This window comes from Atractosteus spatula, unplaced genomic scaffold (genome assembly GCF_055471065.1).
Source record: "Atractosteus spatula isolate fAtrSpa1 unplaced genomic scaffold, fAtrSpa1.hap1 Scaffold_2, whole genome shotgun sequence".
NCBI classification, from domain to species: Eukaryota; Metazoa; Chordata; class Actinopteri; order Semionotiformes; family Lepisosteidae; genus Atractosteus; species Atractosteus spatula.
The window spans coordinates 206,584-217,201 of record NW_028296763.1 but is presented as its reverse complement, the minus strand read 5'-3'; the positions used below and the strand labels follow the sequence as shown (position 1 = coordinate 217,201).

At 51.3% G+C, this 10,618-nt stretch overlaps 1 non-coding gene and 1 pseudogene across 1 annotated transcript; both read right to left on the bottom strand.

Annotated features, from left to right (window-relative positions):
- Nucleotides 1-1,718: 1,718 nt before the first annotated feature.
- LOC148808689 (U2 spliceosomal RNA) lies at nucleotides 1,719-1,910 on the bottom strand. Its single transcript, XR_016087956.1, has one exon. It is a non-coding gene; the product is annotated as a U2 spliceosomal RNA (small nuclear RNA).
- A 7,348-nt stretch (nucleotides 1,911-9,258) lies between these two features.
- On the bottom strand, nucleotides 9,259-9,437 carry LOC148808688 (U2 spliceosomal RNA; annotated as a pseudogene).
- Nucleotides 9,438-10,618: the final 1,181 nt, after the last annotated feature.

Below are 10,618 nucleotides of genomic sequence, written 5' to 3'. Positions count from 1 at the left end.
CACCTTCTACATGTCAAGGGTTGTCCCGGATAATGAAGATATCCACGATTGACTCCAATATAAAAAGTTGCTGGAGGGTGCAAAAAACCATCTTCCTGTGCACTGATAGTTCGCAGGTGAACTAAATACTTCCTTTTCCCTGTCTAGTACCTGTTCCTGTCTATCACTTTTGTGCTCTTTGCGGTGATGTCCACAAATCTTCTTAGGAAGACTTCTATATCTTCTTCTGGCACGTAGGGATTAAACGTGTATCGTTAAAGGCCTATTCTCTCTTACAAAAAGTGGCTCCACAACATAGTCACTCAGTGGTTTCTTGTCTCGGTTAGTTTTACCATTTCCCACACCCTGCTACATATTCTATTTGACAGAGACAGGTCATATGTCTTAAGATTTTCCTAGAAAATCTTGAAAACAAAATACATCCTCTGGGCCTAGTCCAAAAAACCCAAGGACTATCTCCTCACCAAATACTTCTCTATCCCTTATCCCTCTCTATCTCTATCACCAGCTTCTTCCTTCTGTACAAAACGAATGGTGTTTCTCAGCTGACCTTCTCTACTGCTGGCGCCCTCTAATGGTCTTCCCGCCGTACTTCTGGCCGAAGCCGCAGCTGCCGTATAACTTTTCCCTCCTTCCTTCGCAGGTCCACTTTCAGGTCTTCCAAGGTCTTCTCCGGCCAGGGTCCTCCCTGCCGTATCAATAACGCCTTCAGGAGCCGGCTCCATCCCTCCGTCCTCCACGCTCCGCCGCTCCCTCTGGTAGGTTGAAGAAAATCTTCCACCGCCGACGCTCTCCTCTCTCCTCTCCGTCCGTTGCTGCTATCTCTTCCTTTGACTCAGTCCTCTAGCCGCGGTCAAGCCACGTACTATTAGATCTGAGCCAAAAGGCCGAGAAGCGATGCCCCTATAGGCGCGGACCGACGTGCGGGCGTTCCGCTGACGCACAGTGGCGCAGGCCGGGACCCACGCAGCTGCCGGCCTCCCTGCAGCCAGAGGCCTGCCGCCAGACTCTGCTCCCCCTCTCTCTTGCCTGCCTGCCTGCCTTCCTGCCAGTCCCGGGCGGGGGCCCTGCTCTTTGATCTTCTGTCAACGGCCCAACAACGACCGCCGCCGCGGGGGGTGCCAGCCGCCCAGCCTCCTTAGCTTAGGCCCCTCCCACCGGCAGCAGCTGTGCCCAACCAGCTGCAAGCGAAAGCGGACCGCCAACACCTGCGGGCAGAGGCAAGGGGCAGCTCTCTCTCTCGGGAGGGAGGGAGGGATGGGGACACGCGCGTGCATGCACACACGCCTGCCTGCCGAAAAAAAGGAAAGAAAAGGTGGATATACTAAGTTTTTTGGAGGGAAAACGCCTGGCAGTCGAAAGGGGCCCGCCTGCAAGGACGGGGACGGACGGACGGACACACACACACACACACACACACACACACACACACACACACACACAAGCCACGCCTGCCTCCCAGGAAAAAGGAGGAAAAAACTGCGTTTTTTGGAGGGAAAACGCACGGGAGCCGAAAAGGGGGCCGGCCTGCTTGCCGAGAGAGTCGAGATGCGGGAAAGTGCACAGAGGGAGCACGGGAACTGAGACGGGGACAGGGAGGGGGAGAGAGAGACAGACACAGAGACACACAGATGGACGAGAGACGAGACCGGAGAGGAAGGAGCTCCGGTCCACCTCGCTTGCTTGCTAGCTACGTCTGTCTTTTCACCGCTGAGAGAAGGTAGTGCACCATTCCCGGAGGCACTGCAATACCGGGCCGATGCGTGGAGAGGACGGAGCAAGCTCCTGATCCAGCTCCCTGTTCCAAAAATCCGTTTAATATGTGGTCCCCCGATGGGGGACGTATCAGATATTAAACTGATAAGAACAGATTTTTTTATGTTTTTATTACAAAAATAACAAACTGCAACTAACAAAGGTAAGACAACAACAACAATTCAACCGTACTCAAAATAAAAATAACAACTCATAATAACAATCAGCCCCCACCTTGTAACTATAGCAACAACCCATATAATATTTCAATCAACAGTCAAAACAAAAAATCGAAAACTCATCTAATTATTAATGAGTCAATATTTGTATAAATTCTTCAAAACCCCAAGAACACATTCACCAAAACCATTTACACAAAATCTTTACATTTCCATAATCCCACCCTTTATGCAAACGTAATCCCTCCTCCCTCCCCAACATTATTCCTTTATTATGATTATATCAAAAAATCTATAATAGGCAGCATCATACACGGAAAACAAAATTAGCGCCCCAAGGAAATTAACCCCTTCCACCTTTCCTTAGCCGCAGCAAAACCCCAACGCAGGATGTCCCACCGAACTCGTCTTATGGCATCATGTTTAACTTTACTAAAAACTGATAAGGCTGAACCACTGCTGCCGTGCTCAACCACCTCTCTCCTAGCTGCCCATATATAAAACTTGATCAAACTAATTATTAACCATAACAAAAATGCTCTGTTCCATTTTCTCGACCTCATGACTCCGCGGATCACCACCCGACTCGTTAAAACAAAGTCGAGAGACTTTTTGTAATAACTCCTCACAGTGACCCCACACCCTTTGGGCAAAAACACAACCCCAGAAAACATGAAGTACAGTCTCGACCTCAGAACAGTCGGGATGCGGGCACTTGTCCTGTCTGGACAGGCCGTGTCTATGAAGCGTGTCCCTCACAGGCAACCTATTCCAAAGCGTCCGCCAGTTTAAATCCTTGAGTCTATTTTCCAGACCTACTGGCTGGATCTGCCGCCATTCATCCTCCGACACCCCCACAACTGCAGGTTCCCCCTTCTCCATAATAGTCCTATACATTAGTTTATGGTCCATAGAACCCAAACCCTTCCTAAAATCTGGGTGTTTCTGTAGCCATACCACCGCATGCCTGTAATGCAAAGGCAGTTTTTGCGCTTTCGGAGTTGTGTTGGTCCAAACTACCAAGTGTTTCATTGTGGCCGCAAACCACAGACGAATGAAGCAAGCACAGAGATGATCAGGGTCTTCATATAATGTTTTACACAAGTTTGCGACAAACAGTGTTTCTAATTTCAACGGGAGATCTGGCACTGCCCTACCACCCTCCTCCACTGGCCTGTACATGTCCACTCTCCTAATATACTCATGTCCTCTACTCCAGACGAAGTGGAAGACAGCCCTCACCAGATTTCGACGAAACCTAGCGGGCAGAGGGAACACACAGGCCAAGTGAAGGAGCAGTGGCAGTATATCCACCTTTATAACTAGCACCTTCCCGGTATACGTCAGAGACCTATTCAACCATAAACCAATCTTTTGGTTCACCTTCCCCATCCTCAGGTCCCAGTTGATCTTGGCTGAGTCCTGCGTGTGGAAAAGGATGCCCAGGATCTTTACCGGCCCCGTCACCAAGGTAAGACCACCCGCCACGTCTTGTCTCTTTACACTTGCCGAAATACTTAACTGTACATTTTGATTTGTTCAAGAAAGCACCTGTCCCTTTGGTCAGACTGTCTACTATCTGTAGTACTTGTAGAAGGCTTCTATCAGTAGTGAGAAAAAGCGAAATATCATCTGCATAGGCTGCTATTTTTGCCTGAGCTCCCCCACTCCCCGGGACCACCACCCCTTCCACCCAAGGATCACCACGAATCAGATGGAGAAAGGGTTCTATATAAAGCACATACAATAAGGGAGACAGAGGGCATCCCTGCCTCACCCCGCACTTGACCGGGATGCCCATGCCTAGCTTACCATTAATACATACCCTTGTGATGACATTATTGTACAAAACCTTAATCCATCTAATAATACCCTCGTCCAGCCCCACTCTTTTCATCACCTCCCAAAGGAAAGTGTGATGTACCCAATCGAATGCCTCACTCACACCTTCAACACCAACAGTCTTCCTGTCAAAACCCACCAACCACTCGTCCCACAAACTCGCATCAACGGGTTTCTCTGAAAATAAGTCTGTAAAAGTTAGTTGCACACCTCACCATGCCTTCTATGTCTTTGACGATGGACCCATCTTCTCTCCTCAGGCCCTCAAAGACAGTCTTCTGTCTGGCTCGGACAGAGCAAAAGAACTGCGCTGTGCACCTCTCCTCCCCCTCTGTCAAGTTACCCTTCAGCCTGAACAAAAAATTCTAAGCTCGCTCTAACCAAAGTTCTTTTAGCCTATTTGCTTAATATGGTTTTTAAGCCCTCTGGCATTTACAGAACGTACAGTGCAACTCATGTTGGATCGTAAGGAGTCTGCAGCTGTAACCCATCTCCCAGACTAAAGTCGCTTTGTATTCCTATAGGGCTAAGCACATTTTCCACCCCACCCTGAACCTGCGGGGACCCCTCCCCCAGGGATGATGGACTTACCCCAGGATCATCGGAGGTAAGGAGGTGGGTACCGCCGTCTTTCCCGAACTGTTCTGAGGTCTCTGAAACAAAACCTTCCTGTTCCACCACTATGTCGCCCTGGCCCGGGGGTATGGGGTCATCGAGAGTGCTAACCTCCGCTGAGGCTTCCAAGAGATCAGCCTCCTCTTCCTGCTCTTCGCCCCCCTCCCCTTCCCCCTCTACACCCTCCTCCACCCCTTCCTTCTTTTTGCCCCCTTTCTTACTCTCCCCCCTCGCCCTCTTCACAGCAATCGCCTTTCTTCGCCTCGGCTGTCTCTGTCCACTCCCTCCGTTCTCTACCTTCTCAGACTCAACGTCGCTGTTTTCTGAGTCCTCCTCAGAAACTAGGACCTGGAAGCGATTAGCCACAGTCTCAAAGAAGCAATCGTCAGACCTCATTCTTCTCTTCTTTGCAGCCGACTTCCTCTTCGCAGCCCTGCTGGGCTGGATAGACCACTCCGGTGATCCCGACTCTGCCTCCTCCACTAACTTGGCCCACGATGAGGTCCCCGGATGCGCCTCGTAGGGTACCTTGGTCGTAAGACCCTATAAACATGGCCTTCTGCCCCACACAGATCGCAAGTCAAGACCTTAGTACAGTCTTTAGTGTCGTGGTTTGTGGCTTTGCACTTTCGGCAAACGCCACCAGGACAGTTTGTAGCTACATGCCCTCTCTGGAAGCACTTTTTGCAAGTTGCAGGTTGGCCTGGGTAGAAAAGGTAACCCCTATTAGGCCCAATAGAGAAGTAAGCCGGGGGATGTACTACACCCTCGCCCTCAGACGGTTTAGGTCTTAGCCGCACCGTATACCTCCTTTTGCCAGTCCACACTCTGAGTACATCCAGATCTTTTTTACCTTCCCCCTGTACATCCACAAATCTGGATAAAAATGTAATTACAGCTCTCTCCGGGACCCGGTAGTTAAACAAATGAATCGTCAATGTCCTGAGTTCCCTAGCAAACAGCAGCTCTATTAGAAACTTGTTAAGCGGCGACTCGTCTCTTCCCTCACACACTCTCTCCCAGGCCTTCTCACAAAGTTCGTCCGTCTCGAGTGATTGGTCATATATCCCTCTAACTGGAAAATCCTGTAAACAAGTAATGTCCTTCAACTTTATCCCAAGGGCCTTCATCAGAACAACTCTTTCGAAACGCTCACGGTTCATCCACTCCTGTATCTTTTCCGCCTCCTTCACAACAAAGCGCACTGTGCACCGCATCGGCCCCTCACGGGACAGAGGGTACACAGCCGCCGGACCGCGGGCCCACTCACCACCTTCCACCGCCGTCATCTGGAGACCCCACTTCGCCCCCTGGGCTTAACCCAGAGCGACTACCCGTGGTGGCCTTGGTGGACGTCTGCTTCGGTCTTCTGCAGGAAAGATTCCGCCCGTCTGGTCTGGTTCCATTGTCCGCCGTCATCTTCACCTTTTGGCAGTCTTCAGGCCGCGGTCATGCCACGTACCATCAGAGCTTGGTCAAAAGGCAGAGAAGCGATGCCCCTAAAGGCGCGGACCGACGCGCGGGCGTTCCGCTGGCGCACAGTGGCGCAGGCCGACTCCTCTGGAGCCCGGGACCCGCGCAGCTGCCGGCCTCCCTGCAGCCAGAGGCCTGCCGCCAGACTCTGCTCCCCCTCTCTCTTGCCTGCCTGCCTTCCTGCCAGTCCCGGGCGGGGGCCCTGCTCTTTGATCTTCTGTCAACAGCCCGACAACGATGGGGGACGTATCAGATATTAAACTGATAAGAACAGATTTTTTTTTTATTTATTATTACAATAATACAAAAAATCCCAAAATTACAAAACACCAAAAGAACTCAAATACAATCAAAAACCATTACACTGTTAAATCAATCATTTCACTTTACAAACCATACATTAACACAACCCCTCCCCTTATGCTAAACTCAAGAACACATTCACATCACAATCCAGTTCCCCTTACAAACAATCCCACCATCAGTCACTTAAAACAGAACATATTTCAAATGAAAAAAAACATTACCATTGAAAAACTTACATAAAACAATCAAAATCAAATGCTATACAAAAACATCCTGATTACAACGAAACTCATGAATCATCTGAAGCACTGCTCAAACTTTCACATTCAAGCATCATATTGAGGAATTCACGAAAAGCATCCTTACAATCCGCTTTCGTTTTCCCCAACACATGAACCCCTATCAATTTCTTATCCTGAATTGAATACTCTAAACGGACTTGCGGAAACTTTGTTTCCACATAACGGGACACAGTAATCATTCGTTTTCTAAACATACCCTGTCCAAAATCTTCCGACAACCTTATATCCGTACCCATCTCCCCTCGTAACCCCTTCCTCTTTCCTGTCTGAGGCCAGGTAGAATGAATACGACCCTTCCTTTCTTCCCACCACTGATTGCACTCAAGGTCTGCATCCTGAGAATCCCCTCCGCTCTTCGTTTCCACTGTCATTTCACCAAACTCAGGACTCTCTACTACCTCTTCCCTTCCCATCTGCTCCACTTCCATATCTTCCACCAACTCCTCAATAACTCCTGTCGCACTCTCGACTACCGGCTCCTCTACTGGTAAACCAGCTAAGGAGTTTGTGCTCTCCACTACCTGCCGACCCGCTTCGACCTTCCGCTTTGCGAATCCCTTTCCTTTACCCACACCCCGATTCCCCCTCTGTACCACCAACCAATCATTGCCCTCACCCCCTTCAGACATTTGACCAGTCCAAACTTTTCCACTTGGGTCGTCGTCCTCCACCTCCTCTGAATTACTAGCCGCCGTTCTTTTCCGATGAGGGGCTCCTGGAACAGAAGACTTCCGGCTCCCCGAAGGCCCCTCGTCACCATCCACTTCAATCTCAGGTGTTCTCTCCGCCCAAGACATCCCTCCAGAATCCTCGGCCAGCCCCTTCACCATCTCGGTGACCTTCTCCAAACCCTCTCCCTGATCAATAACCACCAAACCTCCGTCCTTCTTCGCAGCACTTCCGGTCGCCATCGTAGCCTCCTTTCCCGCTGACCTCTGTTCTCTTGGAGCCGCTCCTGTCTTCTTTGCAAAGGCCTCTCCAGTAGTCGTCTGAGCTTGAGCCGCACCTGCATAACTTCTCGATCTTTGAAAACAGTTCTTATATACGTGTCCTGCTTCACCACACAAATTACAAGATACGGGCCTGGTGCACTTCTCAACCTTGTGCCCTATTCCTCCACCTTGTGCCCTAATCCTCCACATCTCCTGCAACATATAACAGTACATTTGGCTGCCACGTGTCCCTCAGTTGCACAATTCAGACATACGAATGGCTGACCAGGGTAAACCAGAAAACCTTTATTCGGGCCGATCGAAAAGAAAGCTGGCGGATGAACATAACCACTTTTCTCAGTTGCGATAGTCTTTAAGCGTACCATGTACCTTCTCTTTCCCGTCCAGTAATTCCGAGAGTCTATTACCTTTGTACCATTCTCTTGAATATCCACAAATCTTTTCAAAAAACATACAATCTCTGCCTCCTGCACATATAGATTGAACATTTGAACAGTCAAAGGCCTTAATTCTCTGGCAAACAGTGTCTCTCTAACAAAATTAACGAAAGGCAAGTTTTCTTTCTGAGCTTGAAGAAAGCTCCATTTCTCCATACAAACTTTCTCCGAAATAAAGGAAACATCAAAAATACCTTTCCCGGGAAAATCGTGGTAGCAAACCACGTCCGAAACCTTCAAGCCCAAGGCTTTGATCATCACAATGTCCGCAAAATCTTCTCTCTTCATCCTTTCAGTCCCCGGTTTCTCCTTCCACACAAAACGGACAGAATTCCGCATCTGTCCTTCCCTGGCCAACCACTCTCCAACCCCTGCCGAAGCCGAAACTCCGCCGATCGCCGCCATCGTTTCGTCCTCCTCCCTCTGGCCGACTGCCTCCAACAGCCGTCTCCACCTCCGCCTCCGTCTCCGCCATCATCTCCTCTGCCGCCGCCTTCCCGACCCTCTGACTAAGACCTCGGAATTGCGGGCTTGCCGGCTTAAACCTTGATCTTACCCAAAAGGCCGAGAAGCGAAGCCCCTAAAGGCGCGGACCGACGTGCGGGCGTTCCGCTGGCGCACAGTGGCGCAGGCCGACTCTCCTCTGGAGCCCGGGACCCGCGCAGCTGCCGGCCTCCCTGCAGCCAGAGGCCTGCCGCCGGACTCTGCTCCCCCTCTCTCTTGCCTGCCTGCCTACCTTCCTGCCAGTCCCAGGCGGGGGCCCTGCTCTTTGATCTTCTGTCAACGGCCCGACAACGACCGCCGCCGCGGGGGGCGCCAGCCGCCCGGCCTCCTTAGCTTAGGCCCCTCCCACCGGCAGCAGCTGAGCCCAACCAGCTGCAAGCGAAAGCCGACTGCCAGCACCTGCGGGCAGAGGCAAGGGGCAGCTCTCTCTCGGGAGGGAGGGACGGGGACAAGCGCGCGCACGCACGCACACACTCCTGCTTGCCTGCCTGCCGAAAAAAAAGAAAGAAAAGGTGGATATACTAAGTTTTTTGGAGGGAAAACGCCCAGCTGTCGAAAGGGCCCGCCTGCGGGGACGGGGACACACACACACACACACACACACACACACACACACACACACAAGCCACGCCTGCCTCCCTGGAAAAAGGCTGAAGAAACTAAGTTTTTTGGAGGGAAAACGCACGGGAGCCGAAAAGGGGGCCGGCCTGCTTGCCGAGAGAGTCGAGATGCGGGAAAGTGCACAGAGGGAGCACGGGAACGGAGACGGAGATTGGGAGAGAGAGACAGACACAGAGACACACAGATGGACGAGAGACGAGACCGGAGAAGAAGGAGCTCCAGTCCACTTCGCTTGCTTGCTAGCTACGTCTGTCTTTTCACCGCTGAGAGAAGGTAGTGCACCGTTCCCGGAGGTGCTCCAATACCGGGCCGATGCGTGGAGAGGACGGAGCAACCTCCTGATCCTGTTCCAAAAATCCGTTTAATATGTGGTCCCCCGATGGGGGACGTATCAGATATTAAACTGATAAGAACAGATTTTTTTTATTAGAAAAATGCAAAAACAGTAAAATTACATACCTTTACATTCACTTATGTAACAACACCCTCCATGAGTCACCCTAAAGAAATTAGGGTCTTTCGCCGCTTCGAAACCCCACCGTGCAATGTCCCATTTCAGTCTCCTCGTGATGTCACGCCGAACTTTCCATACAAGGCTCTCGCACGTGTCCCCTCTCCCATGGTCCACCCATTCTCTCCGTGCAACCCACACATACCATTTCACCAGGCTGATCACCATCCATAAGAGGAACCCGCAATTCCACTTACGTGGTCTCGGGATTCCCCTCACCACTGCCCGGCTAGTTAAAACAAAATCCTCAGACACATGTGCCAACAGCCATTCACACTGACTCCACACCGTTTGCGTGAAAGTGCACTCCCAAAACACATGCATGACTGTCTCGACCTCAGAGCAGTTCGGGCGGGGACACTGGTTCTGTCTCGACAGGCTGTGCCTGTGCAGTACCTCCCCAACGGGCAGGCGATTCCAGACGGTCAGCCAATTGAGGTCTTTAAGCCTGTTATCGAGACCAGCAGGCTGTATTTGCCGCCAGTCCTCTTCCGAGACCACTACCTTTTTCGCTACTACTGCTCGATATAAGGCCCTGTGGTCTTAGGACGCCCACCCCTCCTTGGCTTCTGGGTGCTTTTTCAACCATTTCACAGCATGCCCATAATGCGGGGGCAGCCTTTCGGCCTTAGGTGTCATGTTAGACCAGACCACTAGGTGCCTCATCGTAACAGCTAGCCACAGCTTAATGAAGCGGGCGCACAGGTGGTTAGGGTCCTCAGCCAAGATCTTACACAGGCCGGACACAAAAATGGTGTCCAGTTTGGCCGGCAAATCTGGGATGGCTCTTCCCCCTTCCTCTACCGGTCTATACATGTGCACCCGGGCGATGTGCTCATAACCCGCGCCCCAGATGAAACGGAAGATAGCTCGCACAAGGTCTTTCCTCAAGCAGGCGGGCAAGGGGAACACCCTGGCCAAATGTAGGAGCAGAGGCAGGATGTCCACCTTAATTACTAGGACCTTCCCGGAGTGGGAAAGTGCCCTGTCTTGCCACATGCCCAACCTCTGCTTTACCTTTCGCAGCTTCTCTTCCCAATTCAGTCTAGCGGGATCGCCCGAGTGAAATCGGATGCCCAAGATCTTTAATGGGCCCGGCTCCAGGGGAAGTCCCGCGACC